Source organism: Sphaeramia orbicularis, chromosome 8, assembly GCF_902148855.1.
Source record: "Sphaeramia orbicularis chromosome 8, fSphaOr1.1, whole genome shotgun sequence".
NCBI classification, from domain to species: domain Eukaryota; kingdom Metazoa; phylum Chordata; class Actinopteri; order Kurtiformes; family Apogonidae; genus Sphaeramia; species Sphaeramia orbicularis.
Window position 1 is genome coordinate 48,826,010 of NC_043964.1, and position 21,502 is coordinate 48,847,511.

The 21,502-nt window shown below is 38.8% G+C and overlaps 1 pseudogene; it reads left to right on the top strand.

The window, feature by feature from the left end:
* Nucleotides 1-18,088, top strand: part of LOC115424370 (carbonic anhydrase-related protein 10-like) — a 195,821-nt pseudogene extending 177,733 nt beyond the window's left edge.
* The last annotated feature ends 3,414 nt before the right edge of the window (nucleotides 18,089-21,502 follow it).

Here is a 21,502-nt window from a genome sequence, read left to right on the forward strand (position 1 = left end):
ATTAAAAACAGTCTTCATATTTATAACTGTCTTAGTCCAATGAACTCTATGCACAGCCCCACTACTTCCTGAACTTCAGGTGGGGCCTTTATTTCCTGTCTTTACCTCCGCCAAGGAGTTTATGTTTTTGCCAGGGTTTGTTTGTTTGTCTGTTTGTTTGTTTGTTTGTTTGTTTGTTTGTTTGTTTGTTTGTCTGTCCGTTAGTGTGCAACATAACTCAAAAAGTTATGGACAGATTTGGATGAAATTTTCAGGGTTTGTTGGAAATGGGATAAGGAAGAAATGATTAAATTTTGGTGGTGATCAGGGGTGGGGGGGCCCACAGGGGGGGCCACTGATCAGCCTTGGCAGAGGTCTGCGCTCTCCGAGTGCTTCTAGTTCATTATTGGACACACTGATTAATCCAGGTGTGCCTAATTAATCAGAAGTCACAACAAGAAGTAGCAGACACACCTGGATTAATCAGTGTGTCCAATAATGAAAGACAGGAAATAAAGGACCCACCTGAAGTTCAGGAAGTAGTGGGGCTGTGCATAGAGTCCATTACATAGATGAGACTGAAAATGGAGGGTGTTCTCTCACAGAAACGATATTGCATTCAATTAAATCACAAATCCATACATACAACATAATGTCAGGTTTGGCTTTATTTTGTTGCAAAGATATGTATTTTTGTATTGAAGGTTCTGCAGCTTGTTTTGCTTTTCCTCCAAAGGTGTAAGGTAAGTTAGGAAGGTGGTAGATTTTGCAAAATATGGGACGTTGCAACTCACAATGCACAATGCACAATGCACCTCCTGTACATTTTTAGGGTTGGTCTGGTTTATGTAAATATCCATTAACAAATTGTGACACGCAGTAATTATTTAAAGCTTTTTGTATCTTTCCCTACATCTAACCTAAATCTAAAGCTGTTGTAAAAAACAGCAGAAAATTTTGTTGGATCTTTATTTGATAAGATAGACATCTTACCAGTTAACAGCATTCCTGTTTTGTTTAAAGAAAAACAAAGAAAAGGTGTTTTTTGTTGCAATTTAGTAGCACTGGAAAATAATTTCCAAGAGACAGGATTGACTGATGATAACTGACTGTTTGCAGGCCACACCTGCCTTTAAAATGCCATTTTAATTGAATAAACAATTCAACAATTTCTGAATAAAGAGGATTCAGTCCAGAAAGGGCAGCTGATATTGAATCCTTCTATTCACCTTAAAATCTTCCTAACAGAGCAATAATTTTAAAATGGACCAGAGCACTAGTAGAAGGTCCAAATAAAACAAGAGAGACCAGAATGACATAGAGGAAAGCACTGACTTCAGGTTAAGTCTTTGGGAGTCAGAGTTTTCTGGAGCAGAACTTCAGAGGTATTACACTACTGCACTGGCTTCACATTTTAGCTGAAGGCCTTGCCCTTTGGTTTTGCAGCATAGAGTCCTCTTCTAAGTACAAATGTTTTCAGACATCACAAACCTTAATAGATAAACACATTCTTTAGAAAGGATGTGTGGTCCTGCTCCTCTCCTACCTTCATCATCATCATCACTCATTTATCCATATAGTTATGATAGTGTTTATTATATAGTTCCATAGATGGTAGAGGTTTCTATTATTTGTACTAACTATTGTAATAGTAGTATATCCACTGTTAGTACTTGTATTTGTAGTAATAGTATTAACAGTCATGGACCTTTGTTCTGGTTTCTAGTAATTATACTAACGCCAGCTAATCTACTTTTGACAGTTCTAGTTCAGTTATCCGTGCATCAACTGCATCCATGTGTCACCCCCTACTCCACCCCTTCTCCCCCTTTCCCCCAGTCTCTCTTTATTGCTCTCTCTTTTTCTCTGCCTTTACTCTCTCTCTTTAACCCCAACTGGTAGAGGCAGTCATCCATCCTCCAGGAGTCAGGGTCTGCTCCAGGTTTCTTCCTGTTAAAAGGAGGTTTTTCCTCACCACTGTCACCAGTCACAAGTGTTTGCTCCTGGAGGATTCTGTTGGGTTTCTATAAATTGGCTTAGAGTCTGGTTTCGACCAACTCGATATGTAAAGTGTCATGACACAACTTTTGTTATGATTTGGCACTATATAAATAAAATTTGATTTGAATTCCCTTGATGTACTTAAAGTCATTAACACAGAAAACTTTTGGCACCTTTGAATGAATGCATATGTTGGATACACAACTTCCTGTGTTGTAATCACACTCTGACATGTTTCATTTGAACTTGTTGAAAAGGTTTAATTAAAGTATGTAGTCGCTGTTAGCTTACTGGTCACACCGAGTAATAACTGTGTGACCAATATCCACCTGTTTTACCTGGACAGTCTCTTTATAGTGTGACTTCAACATTACTTTGACAGACAGGGTCAATTAAGATTGTAGTCCAAACATTACTGAGATAAATCAGGCTTCTTATGGTATTAATAAAGTGCCTTCAATCATGCCACTCTAAAATTTATAATCAACTATGTTTGATCATTAATATGCATTGGCTGCATCAGGCATTGACCTCCAACAAGCACAGGCAAGTGAAACAAAAGCGCAGATGAGATCAATCACCCATAAGTCTAAAGTTGCTGTACACTGTGGGCTGAATTCTTTGAGTTAGACAAAAGTTTCACTTTGCTTCCCAAAGCGAAGTGTGGCATGCATGGGTAAGTTGTTTTGACTTTACTGGTGAGGTGGCTGCTCTGAACAGTGAAGTGGGTGGTTAGCCTGAAGGAGAGGTTGTCAGGTTAATGTTCATCTATATTCTTATCCTTGTCTGTGCCTTTGAGCTTTGGGTCACATCTTAAGAAAAAAAGATGAGGCAACAGGAATGCATCTCCTTCCAGTGAAGTCTAGACTTCCCCTTAGGCTCAGCAGGTGATCCACCCTAAAGGAGCACAGACTACAACTGCTCAGTCTTCTTCCTGTTGAAGAACCAGTTGGTATCTGATTTGGAATGGCTCCCAGAAGCTTTCCTGTGGGGGTATTTTTCTGGCACCCTGAACTTGGACAAAGCTCCAGGGCAGACCCAGGAAATTCTGAAGGGATAATATACCCCATCTGGCCTGGGAATGCTTGAGGATGACGCAGAAGGAGCTTGATAAAGTGTCCTCACAGCGTTAATACTTTGAGTAACCCAACAGAGTACACAAGAGAGGCAGACTGAATGAATATTCCTCCAAATATACTGCTCTTCTCTCTGAAATATCCATTTTTAGAGGTCTTTGTCCACATTTATAGTAATAGGTGTGATACTAACAGTGGGAATGAAATTACATTGGTACAAACCAAGGATACAGAATGTGAACCAAGATTTACCAATAGTGGTTCTTTTCAACCATGTCGCTCCGATATTACTCTTTGTTCATATGTCATGTAAAAAGGTACTTTTATATTTAAGGACACACTTGGTTAGAGTTATGAAAGATACCAGAGCACAGCCTTATCTGTACCCTAACCCAAACATTTAAACAAGCCTTACAAGAGTCAGGACAGCCAGTGTCTGAAGTCATTTAGACTCTGTACATCCTTGATGTATCCCTACCACCTCATGTGTAGTGAGTGAAGGTGGAAAAAAGTTGTGGATGGGGTTAAGCTTTTAAGGAAAGAGAAAGCTAATGGAACTTTCAGTTAATTGTTATGGTCAGAGTCAGTGTAAGGCCAAACTGCATGAATTTAGACGTCATTTGAAAGGGAGCATCTAGGTTCCATTTAACCCTAACCTTACCAGTTACCTGATGGATGAAATGTGATTTTAAACTCATCAGTGTGTCTATTAATGTTGATATACAGCATGTTTTTTCCACAAAATCACCTTTTTAGGAATCTATGATTTGCAGAAATGTATAATGGTGACATTTTTCCTAGTGGCTGAGTTATCAAACTAACCCCTTCTTTAGATGCACTCCCTGCGCCTTCTCAGCCAGAACGAACCCTATAAGATCTTCTTGAGTATGAGTGACAACACTCGGCCCACCCAGCCTCTTCTGCAGCGCTGCATCCGGACCAACATCAACTTCAGCAAGCAGGGTCGCGACTGCCCCAACAACCGCGCCCTCCGGCCACAGTACAGAGGTAAGAGGGGGGTCTATTTATGATGAGGCTTTTTTCTATGCCTCAAACTTTCATCTCTTTAATAATTGATAGAGCAGTTTGCACAGTTGTGCCAAGACAGTGGATATTTTTAGATCACTTTTTCCAAATCTCTCAGGCTCTTTGAATCTAGTCACCGCCTACAGATTACATCTAACCCACTGAAAATGCATTGTATATAATTACTGACACTAGCAATCCAAACAATAATGGGTTTTGATTCCGCATCATGTGTAGTGTTGTTTCCACCATAACTGATGATAAATCTAGCTGACCTGATGCAGCACAAATCATGTCTAGAGACAGAAAATGATGTTCATATTATGTTTTACGACATATATTCATGTGATGTTATTTGATTTTAATCAAAGAGCCCTAAGTAACATTGACATTGACATTAGTATAAGTCTGCCTTTCCCAGATGTGCACTTAATTTGATGATGGATTTTTGTAAATGTGGGTCCTCAGCAGACAGTCATTCATTTTATGAATAATTTAATCCTTGAGAGGGTCACAGGGGTGGAATTTATCTTACCTACCAAAGAGTTCACCCTGGACATGTCACCAGTTCATCTCAGGTCTGACGTATACAGACCAACAACCATTCACACCAACAGGTGGTTTAGATTGACCACTTAACCTGTGTGTTAACGTGTTTGGACACAGGGAGGAAGCCAGAATATAGAATATACAGCAAAGCTCTTAGACATTTTGATGTGGAAATGTTATTACTTTACAATTTATATTAGGTTGTAATATTTACATTTTGTGCACCAATTTGCACTTATTTCATTCAGTGATTACAATTGTTTCATCATATACTTTTGAGTTAAGTATGGGACAAATTTCTCCTCATTTGCCCTTAATTCCATTCACATTTTTCCACAAGTCACAGTATTTACACCTTGACCAGTTTGCAGATTGTTTCAACAGATTTGTGTTAAATGTGACTATGAGCATATAAATTCTCAAATAATTTTATTATGAACCTTTTTTAAAGGTCCCTCACTGTCCCTGAAAAATCAAACTGTATTTGTTCATTTCTCATATTCAGACAATCATAAAACATTAATTTTATATATTGTGTGATTTTTTTTTTTTTTTTATGTTTTCTCATTCAGGGTGACTGTAACAATTATTATACACATTTTCAAGTCAGTTTAATGCAAAATCAGAATGTGTCTTTGGATAATTTACTAATCTTCAAAACATTTCCTTTATGAGTTTGCTAATATTTTCAGTGAGCATATCTGAGGTTTTGGCATCAGTGGGAAAAGACATAAACATATAATCCCTTCAAGTCTGACTGGGTTTAGATTAGTTTTGGCTGTGAGTGAATGAAGGAACTCAGTGTTAAGTCCTTTAGAGGAAAACAGCTGATTATTAAAGCTACCTGGAGAGAGGATGTTTCAAGTGTGGGTCTTTCTTAGTAATGTGTGAAAATAGAGAAGGAAATGGTGAGGAGGATATCTCCTGGGACCAAAGGAAAGGTGAGGCATAGAGAAAATAAAAATAAATATATATTTGTGTGGGAGTGCATTGTCTGTTTGTGCGGATGTGAAACCGGTAGTGCGTAGGTGAGCTGGTTGGTGTGAAAGAGAAAGCTGGTACATCAGTGATGCATTGTGTGTCCACACAAACACACAAAAAAATCATGGAAGTTCTCCTCAGAGAGCATCGGACTCCTGGTATCCTTGTGGAAAAAATACATTGACAAGCGCTTTCTGCACTCTTTGTATCTATCTTTGCTATCGATCCAATCGAACCCAGCATGCTCTCCGTAACATCAAATGGATTTCATGGCCTTTGCTTCCCTTTGATGGTAGCTTGTTACTATACAGAGACCCAACAGGAGTTAGTATCATCCAAGGTCAAAGAACAGAGAGGGCGCACAGTCAGAGTTGTCTGAAAACTCTCCAAGCCCTACAATATTGAATGCTGTGAAGCGACAGATAGAAAGTGCACAGAATGTGGACAGACTGAGAATAAAACACATATTGTGTGCAGTCCTTTAGGACATGTGCAGAAATAACCTCATTAAAGCTGCGCTTTGAAGTCTTTTCCAGCTTTATCGCAGACTCTGGTTGTAACACTGTGGGTGACGGGTCACTGTTTTTTTATTTGTTAATATTGTTTGAAATACACAGTACACTGCACGTTACTACCATGTTATTCCAATCAGCAGGTCATGAAACCTAGCCATCACCAACACAAAGACTGGGTCTTATTCATCAATATCTTCCTGTGTTTTTTTTTAGGCCCGAGCCGAGTAAAGCCGGCGCAGGGCCTATTGAGTCTGCAGTGGGCGCATGGGGACGAAATCGCCAGTGACGCGGTCGCCTTTCGCCACTGTCGCCACTCTCACACATATTCACATTCACGGCACTGAGACCTTTCCAACGATGTATATGACATGTGCACAAATCGCATATTTACACCTGCTCAGAATGAATGGGAGTCAATGGGACACGCCCACTCGGGGTCAGTCACATGTGTGTAAGTGCACGACAGGTGACATCTGACCCCACACACATGTGGGGGACCTCGAGAACTTTCAAAAAAGGGCAAATACGTGGTTGCCATAGAAACGGCTATATTGTTCTTGCTCAGATTATTATTATTTTTATTTTTAGGCCCGAGCCGAGTAAAGCCGGCGCAGGGCCTATTGAGTCTGCAGTGGGCGCATGGGGACGAAATCGCCAGTGACGCGGTCGCCTTTCGCCACTGTCGCCACTCTCACACATATTCACGTTCACGGCACTGAGACCTTTCCGATGATGTACATGACATGTGTACAAGTCGCATATTTACACCTGCTCTGAATGAATAGGAGTCAATGGGACACGCCCACTCGGGGTCAGTCAAATGTGTGTAAGTGCACGACACGTGACATCTGACCCCACAGACATGTGGGGGACCTCGAGAGCTTTCAAATACAGTCAAATACGTGGTTGCCACGGTAACGCCTATATTGTTCTTGCTCAGATTATTTTTTTTTTTTTTTTTATTTAGGCCCGAGCCGAGTAAAGCCGGCGCAGGGCCTATTGAGTCTGCAGTGGGCGCATGGGGACGAAATCGCCAGTGACGCGGTCGCCTTTCGCCACTGTCGCCACTCTCACACATATTCACATTCACGGCACTGAGACCTTTCCGACGATGTATATGACATGTGCACAAATCGCATATTTACACCTGCTCAGAATGAATGGGAGTCAATGGGACACGCCCAGTCACGGTCAGTCATGTGGGTGTAAGTGCACGACACGTGACATCTGACCCCACAGACATGTGGGGGACCTCGAGAACTTTCAAAAAAGGGCAAATACGTGGTTGCCATAGAAACAGCTATATTGTTCTTGCTCAGATTATTATTATTATTTTTTTTTTTTGTCTTATTTTTTTTCTTTCTCCTGTGCTTTGAGCTCAATTTTGACCCTCTGAACATTTACGAAAACTCACCAAATTTTGCCTAAAATTCAGAAGTGCGAGAAATTGAATTTACATATAGGTTTCGTAGATGTCGGTAAAGAAATGTTGCGGCAGCGCCCCCTTGAAAATTGGAAATGCATTGCGCCAATGGGAGCGCGTCCAACATAAAGTTTGTCGTAGAGCCACAAAAATCGGTAGACAGATTCATCATGAGGAGACAAACAAAAAATATTATAATGGCCACACCCCTAAACCAACCCTTTGTCGGCCATATTGGATTGAAATTTCCAAAATGCTGAGTCAGCGTTTTCGCTGAAGTTGTATTTTAACTATCTCCTACTAAGCCGTTTGGCCGAATGAGCTCAAAATCAGTGTAGAGTATCTAGAGAAGTGGGGCATCAAAAGTTAGCCGAATTTTTTGAATTGGCATCACCGTTTTTGTGTGACGAGGTTGCAAACTTTGCAAAGTTTTTTCGAAAATTTACCATCACAAAAATTGCTTCAGCTCAGACATACGAACAGCGATTTGGCTGAAATTTGACTCAGACGTCCATCTCCCAGGCCTACACCCATTTATTAAAAGAAATTGAAATTTTGCACTATAGCGCCCCCTACAAATGTACATTTACAAAAATGACATCAGTTCGGACATACGAACACCGATTTAGCTCAAATTTGACTCAGACATCTGTCTCAAAGGCCTACACCTATTTATCAAAAGAAACTGAAATTTTGCAATACAGCGCCCCCTGCAAAAATTTTTAATATTTTTTATAAAAATTGCTTCAGTTCGGACATACGAACACCAATTTGGCTCAAATTTGACTCAGACATCTATATCCCAGGCCTACACCCATTTATCAGAAAAAATTTAAATTCGGCACCATAGCGCCCCCTACAATGTTACCTTTATGAAAATTACTTCATGTTAGACATGTGAACACCAATTTGGCTCAAATTTGAATCAGTCGTCAATCTCCCAGGCCTACACCCATTTATCAAAAGAAATTGCCACTTCGCTCAGTAGCGCCCCCTACAAATTTACCTTCACGAAAATTGCATCAGTTCAGACATACGAACACCGATTTGGCTCAAATTTGACTCAGTGGTACATCTCACAGGCCTACACCCATTCAATGGAACAAATTGAATTTCGGCTTATAGCGCCCCCTACAGATTTATTTATACAAAATTTTGTTCAGTTCGGACATACGAACACTGATTTGTCTCAAATCAATTGTCAATGTCCCAGGCCTAAACCCATTCATTAGAAGACACAAAATTTGGGGCTACAGTGCCACCTGCTGAACGATGAGCATACTTCCACTGGACGTGCCCTTGGCGAGGGCCTTTAGATGCCGCTTGCGGCTTTAATTTTTTATTTTTTTTTGTCTTATTTTTCTTTCTCCTGCGCTTTGAGCTCAATTTTGACCCCCTGAACATTTACGAAAACTCACCAAATTTTGCACAAAATTCAGAAATGCGAGAAATTGAATTTACATATAGGTTTCGAAGATGTCGGTAAAGAAATGTTGCCGCAGCACCCCCTTGAAAAGTGGAAATGCATTACGCCAATGGGAGCACGTCCAACGTAAAGTTTGTTGTAGAGCCACGAAAATCGGTACACAGATTCATCATGAGGAGACAAACAAAAAATATTATTATGGCCACGCCCCAAAACCAACCCTTTGTCAGCCATATTGGATTGAAATTTCCAAAATGCTGAGTCAGCGTTTTCGCTGACGTTGTATTTTAACTATCTCCTACTAAGCCGTTTGGCCGAATGAGCTCAAAATCGGTGTACAGTATCTAGAGAAGTGGGGCATCTAAAGTTAGCCGAATTTTTTGGATAGGTGTCACCGTTTTTGTGTGACGACGTCGCAAACTTTGCAAAGTTTCTTCGTGAATTTACCATTACAAAAATTGCTTCAGCTCAGACAGACGAACACCGATTTGGCTGAAATTTCACTCAGATGTCTATCTCCAAGGCCTACACCCATTTATTAAAAGAAATTGAAATTTCACACTATAGCGCCCCCTACAAATGTACATTTACAAAAATGAAATCAGTTCGGACATACGAGCACCAATTTGGCTCAAATTTAACTCAGACATCTGTCTCCCAGGCCTACACCTATTTGTCAAAAGAAACTGAAATTTTGCACTACAGCGCCCCCTGCAAAAATTTTTAATATTTTTTTATTAAAATTTCTTCAGTTCGGACATACGAACACCGATTTGGCTCAAATTTGACTCAGACGTCTATCTCCCAGGCCTACACCCATTTATCAGAAATATTTGAAATTCGGTGCCATAGCGCCCCCTACAATTTTACCTTTACGAAAATTACTTCACGTTAGACATACGAATACCAATTTGGCTCAAATTTGAATCAGTGTTCAGTCTCCCAGGCCTACACCCATTTATCAAAAGAAATTGCCACTTCGCTCATTAGCGCCCCCTAATAATTTACCTTCACGAAAATTGCATTAATTCGGACATACGAACACTGATTTAGCTCAAATTTGACTCAGTGGTACATCTCACAAACTTACACCCATTCAATGGTAGAAATTTATTTTTAGCTGCATAGCGCCCCCTACAGATTTACTTATACAAAACTTTCTTTAGTTCGGACATACAAACAAAGATTTGCCTCAAATTTGAATCAGTTGTCGATCTCCCAGGCCTACACCCATTCATCAGAAGACATTGAAATTTGGTGCTAGAGTGCCACCTGCTGAACGATGGACATACTTCTACTGGACGTGCCCGTGGCGAGGGCCTTTAGATGCCGCTTGCGGCTTTAATTAGTAGGCCCGAGCCGAGTAAAGCCGGCGCAGGGCCTATTGAGTCTGCAGTGGGCGCATGGGGACGAAATCGCCAGTGACGCGGTCGCCTTTCGCCACTGTCGCCACTCTCACACATATTCACATTCACGGCACTGAGACCTTTCCGACGATGTATATGACACGTGCACAAATCGCATATTTACACCTGCTCAGAATGAATGGGAGTCAATGGGACACGCCCACTCGGGGTCAGTCACATGTGTGTAAGTGCACGACAGGTGACATCTGACCCCACAGACATGTGGGGGACCTCGAGAACTTTCAAAAAAGGGCAAATACGTGGTTGCCATAGAAACGGCTATATTGTTCTTGCTCAGATTATTATTATTATTTTTTTTTTTTTTTTTTCTTATTTTTCTTTCTCCTGCGCTTTGAGCTCAATTTTGACCCTCTGAACATTTACGAAAACTCACCAAATTTTGCCTAAAATTCAGAAGTGTGAGAAATTGAATTTACATATAGGTTTCGTAGATGTCGGTAAAGAAATGTTGCAGCAGCGCCCCCTTGAAAAGTGGAAATGCATTGCGCCAAAGGGAGCGCGTCCAACATAAAGTTTGTGGTAGAGCCACGAAAATCGGTAGACAGATTCATCATGAGGAGACAAACAAAAAATATTATTATGGCCACGCCCCTAAACCAACCTTTAGTCGGCCATATTGGATTGAAATTTCCAAAATGCTGAGTCAGCGTTTTCGCTAAAGTTGTATTTTAACTATCTCCTACTAAGCCGTTTGGCCGAATGAGCTCAAAATCGGTGTACAGTATCTAGAGAAGTGGGGCATCTAAAGTTAGCCGAATTTTTTGAATCGGCATCACCGTTTTTGTGTGACAAGGTTGCAAACTTTGCGAAGTTTTTTCGAAAATTTACCATCATAAAAATTGCTTCAGCTCAGACATACGAACAGCAATTTGGCTGAAATTTGACTCAGACGTCCATCTCCCACGCCTACACCCATTTATTAAAAGAAATTGAAATTTCGCACTATAGCGCCCCCTACAAATGTACATTTACAAAAATGACATCAGTTCGGACATACGAACACCGATTTGGCTCAAATTTGACTCAGACATCTGTCTCAAAGGCCTACACCTATTTATCAAAAGAAACTGAAATTTTGCACTACAGCGCCCCCTACAAAAATTTTCAATATTTTTTATTAAAATTGCTTCAGTTCGGACATACGAACACCAATTTGGCTCAAATTTGACTCAGACGTCTATATCCCAGGCCTACACCCATTTATCAGAAAAATTTTAAATTCGGCGCCATAGCGCCCCCTACAATGTTAATTTTACGAAAATTACTTCATGTTAGACATGCGAACACCAATTTGGCTCAAATTTGAATCAGTTGTCAATCTCCCAGGCCTACACCCATTTATCAAAAGAAATTGCCACTTCGCTCAGTAGCACCCCCTACAAATTTACCTTCACGAAAATTGCATCAGTTCAGACATACGAACACCGATTTGGCTCAAATTTGACTCAGTGGTACATCTCACAGGCTTACACCCATTCAATGGAACAAATTGAATTTCAGCTTATAGCGCCCCCTACAGATTTATATATACAAAATTTTGTTCAGTTCGGACATACGAACACTGATTTGTCTCAAATCAATTGTCAATGTCCCAGGCCTAAACCCATTCATTAGAAGACACAAAATTTGGGGCTACAGCGCCACCTGCTGAACGATGAGCATACTTCCACTGGACGTGCCCTTGGCGAGGGCCTTTAGATGCCGCTTGCGGCTTTAATTTAACATTTATTCTTGAAAGAGGTCCTAAGAAAAGTGCATGTAAGATTAATAATCTCTTCATAAACTATAAAATTTGTTACAGCTGTTTTTCACATTCTAATGCTGTAACATACTTGGTCACAGCATCATATCAAAGCATACCTGAAGAGTGTCTGAAGAAGGGGGTTTGGACATTTGTATTGTGTAGCTTGCTCGAACTGTTTTTCCAGTATCTCCTACCCTACCTTTAAACTTTCATCTGCAGATTTGTTCTCTAAGGAAGTAATTAGGAGGTGGTAGACTAAAGTGGATACAAATATCTCATAAAAGTACCTAAACATTAAACTATTCAATTTAACTAAGTACCACCATAGAGAAAACTGGACCCAAGAACAAGAATGATGACCAGCTCTAGATAAGAAATAGGCATTGTTTATGATCAAAGGAATCTTTAGTGCCCTGTATTTTTGTTAATGATGCATTTCATATGTGATATTTTCTTCCTTAACTTTATTTTGTCCTTAACCCTATGACATTTTCCTTCGTGGTAAAGGAAAAGTGTTTAGGAAAGATAGATAGGAATTAATTTATTGGACTTTTCAGACGCATCCAACATAATCAGGTTGATGCCCTCTTGTAAGGTTTTGCTGTGAACATAACCTTTCAACGGAAGCATGGTGGCTAATGTTAGCCACTGATTCAATGACTTAAAATGCATCACAACTCATCACATTAAGGTGTAGAAAGTCCCTGCAGGCAGTTTGTATGATTTGTTGGTCAGTCGGGGCTGACAAACACACTGGCAGCCAGTCGTACTTTGGAAGGACAGTTGCACATCTCCAATATGACGCAAAACCAGTGTTTACAAAGACTGGCTGGCACTCGGTTCTTTAAAATTTTGCCAGAGGTTAATGGACACCATGTGCATCATGGACACTGTGAATACTCCCCTTCACTTTAAGGCAAACAGCATTCTCCACGAAGCTGATGGAGGGACATGGTCAAACAGCAGTGTGCTGAGATAACATTGGACTAAACTGATGGCTGATGTACAGCCGAAGTTGGAAAACTCACAGGAGGGTGTAAGGTCCTGGGCTTTTAAAAACCATGGTGAAGGAAGAGATGGAAAGGAGGGAGCCAAAGAAAAGGAGAAAGACAGACAGCACTAGCTGGCAAACAGAGGATCCCTGATGGGAAATAGACGAATGGTTTGGCTAGAGTTATTTTCAATATCCCTCCCCCTCACAGACTAAATTCACACTTTCTCTGATTCATGTTACTCCTCTTTGTGCTCAGTCTGGTTTTCCGTATTCTTACATTGTTAACAGTGGTGTGTGAACCCTGACACACCAATATGACCTCTAAGACATGACTCAAGGTTTGGTGAAACCCTGTTTGACAGGATGAAAGAAAGTAACATCTGAGTAGTTTGTATCCACATTCCTAACTATCCAAGCAAGAAAATCTGACTAGAGTGCCTTAAATGCTGCTTCAGATTTGAACATATACTGTTTGTTGAAGAAGACAAATAAGGCAGGTGTAAAGAAGGAGAAACAGCACTAAATAGGAATTATGTCCTGTTTCTGTGGAAGATGGTTGAACTCATCTTCAAACTGTCAAAAGTAATGATCAATATGACTCTTTGTGTTTTTGTTATTCTCTTATGTTTTGTGAAGAAGGAACATGTCCTCCACCTCAATGACGAGGCTCAGGGAGATTCTAGTAGAAAACGGAGAGAGTCGAAGGTACAGACAGAGAGACTGGGTCACAGATACACTGTCAGTACAGAAAATGATAAAACAATACTTTGGCATGACGTGCATTATTAACAGTCACCTACATTCAAAACTATACTGAATAAATATACTTTGTCATCTAATCCACATCAGCAACAAGGCCAAAGGCTGGGAAAGAAATGAAAATAAAGTCAGTAATGTAAAGTTCAATAGTTTTAACCAGTTACATCACACTAGTGACCCATTGAAAAGACACATGAAACATAATATTCACGCATAAACAGATCATAGTGTTTCAGTGGATATGCTGGTGAGCCACTTCACACTAAGGATGGGAAAGGAAGTCTACACAGTACATGGCTTACCACAGTCTTTCAACTGTGTCCATCTAGTGGCTACAATTAAATGTTTCCACAAAATCATATATGTATACATATCCCAGCATTACTGAGACAAAAAGGCAGATCAACCGTCAGTTTTTATTCCAGTTTTTTAACTACTCCTCTTCATAGCTTTTACAGTTGTGTTTATGCAATGATAGCATGTGTTTTGGGTCCCTAGAAATGTCAGGGTTGGCTTAATCACAAAATGTGTGTAATTATCAGATGGAGGAACCAGGATATTACCCAGAGGCTTCTGAGCTTGTTTCCAGAACAGTAGTTTGTGATTTAGCTGTCATCATGTTGGCTTTTTGGAGGCAGAAGTAGCCATATTTGGACAAGGGGCTGGAGCTGTGGACGCCTGAGCGGTCAGAGGTCAGCAAAGGTTAAATGATAGCTTACTGAATAGTGTAAAGTATTAACTTCAACTGCTTTTTGTCAAGAAATACTGAGTTTATTAAACAAAAAGAAACTCAGCAGGTGAATGAACTGTCACACTAAATTATCAGTCAAAGCCATACATAATAGACATTAAAAAAAAGAAAAAAAATATAGATTGACCACTAGATCACGTATTAGAGGGTCCAAATGAAACAAATTCATTAAAAAAAAGAAAAAAAGTGGACTTTTTAGATAGAAGTTTATTGTAAATCTTTTGGAGCCAAGGTCCTTTCCTCTGGTTTAATGCAGAAAACACTTGCATGTAGCGAGATGTGACAAAAAAATAACTGACTGTGTATTTGGTTAAAGTCACAGATTCAATTATTGCAAAACCTGCATTAGTCAAACCCTCTATTAAGTGCAATCAATCAATCGATCATTCAATCAATCAAATTCCATTTATAAAGTGCCAAATCATGACAAAAGTTATTTCATGACACTTAACATATAGAGCTGGTTGAAACCAGACTCTCAAAGCCAATTTATAGAATCCTCCAGGAGCAAACACTTGGTGACAGTGGTGAGGAAAAACTTCCTTTTAACAGGCAGAAACCTTGAGCAGACCCCAACAAGCACACTGTGGTTAAGATAAGGACACACTGATGGCTTTGACTGACAGGTGTGATTAAAGCTGCGTTTGACTTTCATCACCAATTTTTCATCAAATCTGTAAAACCCAAGTCATGGCCTAAGTATCATGAATCTGTAAGTCATTCCGTGATTACGCACCTGAATCTTTTCCCTCATGGTGAACAATTTCCAAGTGTACTCCATCATAAACCATCCATTTGTTTACAAACAGAGCTGGTAGGCCACTCAGGCATTTTCAGAAATTTGTCGCGACATGCATTGTGGGAAGCGGAATTCCACACAGCCGCATTATAGCCACAGCGGCAACAAACAGAATCGACTTTATTGCCTATTGCTACTAACAGATGGATTGTTTATGGTGGAGTACACTTTGAAATTGTTCATCGTGAGGGAAGAGATTCAGGTGCGTAATCACAGAAAGACTTAAGGATTCGTGATACAGGTTTTACAGATTTGATGAAGAATTGGTGATGAAAGTCATATGCAGCTTCACCATTTCACTTACTGAAGAGCTCATGAGAAATACTCAAAACAAGGTGATTTTGTTCTGTAAATATTTCATCAAGGTTTACAGACGAAGATAGCTCTTACCATTAATTCATAGGCCATTTTGCTTCCTCTGCTCCACTGTTGTATCCATATAGAGTCAAGTCAAATACTCAAGTCTTCAAAACAGTTGTTGAAAATGGGTGGCAGTGGCTATGTTATCTTCTTCTACACAGTCTAAGGATGTGACAGACGTTGCTGGTTAAGTAGTGAACAACTCTTCGTGAACAAATTAGTATGTGAATCCTGTTTTTCAAACATTCATCCCCATTATAGCTCAGACCGTTATCACTGATCAGGGATCAGCCTGTTACATCTTCACAAAAAGTATTTACTGAAGTAGCTGGAGATGTTTTTACCTGAGACGGTGAGAATCATGTTCCATTTCATCAGAGTAACTGATTCTTTGGGCTTTATCATTCTTCAATCATGAGCAGACTACATTCTCAAAACCTGTAAAATAATGTGGAATTAGCACAGTCTTTTCTACTTCACCTTAGTTTCTAATTTAGTTCTTTCATGTGTATTCATTCTGTTCCTCAATACTTTGCCTCCTCCATTCTGAAACCTGAGGCACCTCTTTGTTGTTTTTTTATTCCATGCTGCTTATACTTTCTGTACTAATTATCTCCTTTTCCTCTTCTCTACTTTTCTTAGTGAATCAGTGGCTCCTGAAGTAGAAGATGCAAAAAAAAAGAAAAAAAAAAAGCTCCAGCACTACAAGAAGAGAGAGGCCGAACTCATTCCCAGTTTTATCTCACACTGCCGAACTGAACTGAGCTGAACAAAGCTCAGACGAACCGAGCCTGTGACTGCCCTTAATTCAACAAACACTGAAAAGATCTGTGACGTCCCCAAGTGAAACTGATCAAACCTGGAACAATGTGCTGTGTCGGCCTCGGATTCACCCAGAATCTAAAAAAGAAAACTCACACGGGGTCTGCACAGTGACCTGCAGATCAGACTAAAGGTGTGATGTAGAACACAAAACTCTCATATCTGCACTGTACAGTGTTTTTATTTGTCCTATCAACTCACAAACACTGAAGATGTAAAGACTCCACCAATTTCTTGATCATCAGAGATGCATATGTCATCTGATGACTCTGAAGTCGCTGTGATTCATCACGCATCATTATGAAAGCATACATCCATTGACTGAGGAATTAACAATTTTACATTAATGGTGTGAACCTCCGGCAACAAAGAAACACTCACTGAGCCATAAAACCCACTGATTCTGATAACTGATGGGAGTATTACAGAGGGTGGTTTTGGGGGATGTGAAAATCCAGGTTACATACTGTAGCTAACGAAAGGAAACAGATGGAGAGGCTGCAACTCTAACATTTTACCAACAAAAATAGATGGAGTAAAGGGATAGGTCACTCTTTTTGCATGTTTTTTAGGGCAGAAGATACACCAAAAATAGTCAGGCTGCATCAGGCAAGGTGCTTTTGAGAAGTCTTGACATCACGTCTGTGCTCAACTCCATGATGCAGTCTCTCAATGACGATTTTTTTTTTTTTTTAAACACTTCTAAACTGTATTATCTGCCATGATGATTATTGTAACTTTTTAACTGTAATTTCAGCGTTTCAATCATTTCCACATATATCAAAGTTATTGTAACGTCTTAAAAATGTCACATTAAGTCTCTTCTGTAAAAAAAAAAAAAAAAAGAAGTTGCAATACCTGGATTAAGAATAAATCCATATTTTCTGTCCCGCTGCTTGATCACCAACCAACCAAAATAAGGCTTCCATCATTGATTGTGATGTTTTTATTAAAGTCATGAATCAATTTTAACTTGTTTTCAAATAAATCATGCAGTTTCAGTAAAATCAAAATTTCAGGAAGCAACAACCTTGGCCTTCACAGGTCCAAACTAAATCTACAAGTATTTGGTTTAATTCTTTAGCTTTGGATGCTGGTCTGACAGCTGAATATTGGTATGTATCTGTTGATGTTTGCTTTTATGATACATGTTAGTCCATTCATAAATATGATGGCATTCACTGATGGCACAGACTGATGTTTAGCTTGTTGTTAGGTTGGTAATGTGATGGTTCAGCCACAGGATATTTTAGATGTAGCCATGTCATGACCCTGGGGTTTTCAAGGGGAGACCAGATGCTGAACTGTTTGGGTGGATTCTAATGAAGACGTGGCTCAGTTCAATCAATGAACAAGTATTTTGTGAAAGTGTTGGTTTCATATCAATCAAATGACCTCTGTGATGACTTTTAAAATTTTATCCGTTGACTAGCTAATTATGACACCACCTAAACAGGCCTAACATTGACTCTGATCATTTTATGAAACGTATGACAACATGTCATTTACAGTGATCTGTCGTGTCTGAACTATGGACCAAACACACATGGATTTATATACAGGGTGACCCAAAAAAACGGGAATTTCTGAAGTGCGTATTGGCAGACATGAGCAAGTGGTAGCACTGCGAAACAGTGACCTTGAGCAAGTAAACACAGCCCCATTTTAGTAACCATTGGCGGCTGTGCGAGAATTGTTCGGTAACCGTGTGATCTCAAGATTCGATAACGTTCCCTGGCCCCCTAGATCGCCAGATTTGTCCGTTTGTGATTTTTTCTTGTGGGGCTATCTCAAGAGTAAAGTGTACACGACTCGACCAAGAACTCTGGATGAGTTAAAACAGAGAATTCAGGATGAAATTCACAGTATCCCAGCTGAGATGTTGCAGCGGTCAATGAGGAATCTTAACAGCAGATTTCAAGAATGCATTCGTACAGGAGGACGCCATCTACAGGAAGTAATTTTTAAAAAATGAAAATTCCATCCTTGTTTCTTAAATGGCATGGTTTAAGGTTTCAATTACTATGAATAAATTATTTTTCTTCCATCACTCTTGGTTTTATTGGATTGTTAAAAAGTTCCCGTTTTTTTGTGTCACCCTGTATCTCTTTCTTCTTCATATTGTCAAAATCAAAGTTAAAAATGACCAAACTCACTTAACATGTATCCAATCACTTCCATCATGGCTAAGAAATCCACTCTGCTGAACTACCAAACTAAATCATGATAAAAATTAGGCGAACGTTCTGTTAAATATAAGAGTATTGATACCACAGGGTCACAGTGATACACAGAACCAAAACATAAGCTAATTAGCTGCAGGTTAACCATTACAAATATTGACATTGAAATCTTGGGTCATTTGTCAGAATAGCTTTTCTTCAGCTGAGTCATTGGAAGTCATTGTAGATGCAATTATTTCAGTTTTGATCGAGTGGATTAATGTAAACTGTCAAGCTTGCTAGCAGTTAGTATGCTAAGGATTTGCAAACTAGCAATTTTGTGCATGTTTACAAAACAAAATGAAAAGAAAGTGAACTAACAACATGTTATTATTATTATTATTATTTTTGTTGTTCATCCTTATTCTGAAAAAAAAAAAAAGGGTTTTAAATTTTTGTTTTTACAGACCAGACTTTTTGTACTGAATCATTGATACTATTGATTTTACTGACCCTCAGTATCAGCAGCCAAGTGATTTTTTTTTTTTTTTTTTTTTTTTTACTGTTAAAATAAGATTTCAGACTCCATGTACAGACATACACTGCCAAAAAAGGTCTCCACCTGGATTTAACTCAGTGAATAGTTCATATCCTTCCATTGGATAATTTCAGCAGTGATTATATGTTTCAGTTCTTTAACCCTTTAACTGATGCAGTAGCTTCTCATTTCTTAACATCCATCAGTTTGATAGAGAGCGTAAGAGTTGCATTTAGTTTTTTTGAGAGAAAAATTAATCCAACTCCAGACAGAAACAAATATTGTCATTTATTGTGATGTTGCGTAAGAACACTGCAGCAAATTGTAATCAAAGCTGAGGGTGGTCTAAGGAAATATTGTGTTACTTTTATTTTTAGTTTGACCCATTTTACATAATTACAAAATTAATTAAACTTTTATTATTTATCAGGTCAGCAGTTTCCCATTCAGGGGGCAGGGTAACATTTGAGCCATGATTGAACTGATACAGTTTAGGTTGCATTTTAAACATATGCTGAACACAGAAACTAAAAGGGGCTTTTTCTGTCAAATGAACTGACACTAGCGATTAGCATGCCAACCATGGACCAGAAAAGCATGGATACGAAAAGGCTAAATGATTAAAATATGCTTGTCATTTGCAGGACATCATAAAAGTAGCAATGAACACTATGGTTCCATAAGGAATGAATTTAAGGGAATTTTCATGTAAAGAATATCCTATGTTGGACTGTGAATCCAAGTTCTACAGGTAATGCTTGTTTATAGGAGGACCTGTGAAGACCAAGGTATAAGGGAACGTGTGGAAATTTGGAGAGACACCATCAACTTCTAAAAATGTTGCTCTGTTGGTGCATCATGGATGGACGCCACAGACTCACACTATTGTTCATCAGTATGACTCATCATTAGACGGTGGGATGAGGTGTGTTTTTTCCAGACTGCTGTCACATCGTACCTCATGAAGAGGACCAAGAGATCCTTTTTGTTTGTTTACTTTTCGAAATGTAACTGTAATAAAAGATGGAAGTGAAACAAGGGTGAATAAGTGTGATCACATGGGGCCCAGCCTGACAATGAACATACTCTGACATACTGTCCACTGGAAAAACAAACATTTTCTGTACATTTTGATGTTTTGTACAAAATGTAGTAACATATTAACATATATTAAAAATGAGGTTTTGGACAAAAGAAGATCTATTTGTCTATAAAAATGCTTCCTCTCATGAACATACACCAAAAATATTGAAATGTTAGCCTTAAGTCAAGCTGCAGCAAAATGTCCTAAGACTTGTTGGTAAAGTAGTTTTATATATTTACACACACACACACACACACACACACACATATATATATATATATATATATATATATATATATATACACACACACACACACACACACACACATATATATACATATATATATATATATGTGTGTGTGTGTGTATGTATATATATATATATATATATATATTTCTTTTCTTTTTTTTTTACCAATTTTACCAATTTTTTTTTTTCTCAGAACTTGATAAGATAAAGGAAAACTAATAAAACAAATCCTCAATGGTCCAAACATTGGATCGTCCTCAATGATCGGAGCCACCTCAGGTCAAGAGTATAGTTCATATGTAAATAATCATATGACTCAATACTAATTTAAAAACTAAAACATTCTGATTGTTAACACAAGGAATTTCAAACACACACTGATCTTAAATACTTTATTTCCACAAATAACGTCCAGGCCTTTATTTCCCTCATCTGAAGAAAGTACCAGGCCTTTATTTGAAGGAGGTCAGTATTAAAGTCAGGCTTTCTTTTTCTATCTATTGTATTTCTAATTTCCTGTTTAATAAGTTGAAATGGTTGTATTTACTTTTTGACACCAGGTGTGTAACTGACTCCAGTTTTTTTATTTGCGAAAATGCAGTGTTCAAAGACTACATTAAAATACATTTTAAGAACTAGGATAAAGCACTATCCAAACACATTAGTACTACTACTACTTTTTCTGGTCACTGTTAAGAATTTATGATTTTTTTTTTTTTGTTTCTCAATGAAACTCATCACTGACCTCTGATAAATGCAAAGCCAAGGTGGATAAACAATACAGAAATAAATGGCTACAGCAGATCTACACATGAATATTTTGGATAGAATGAACA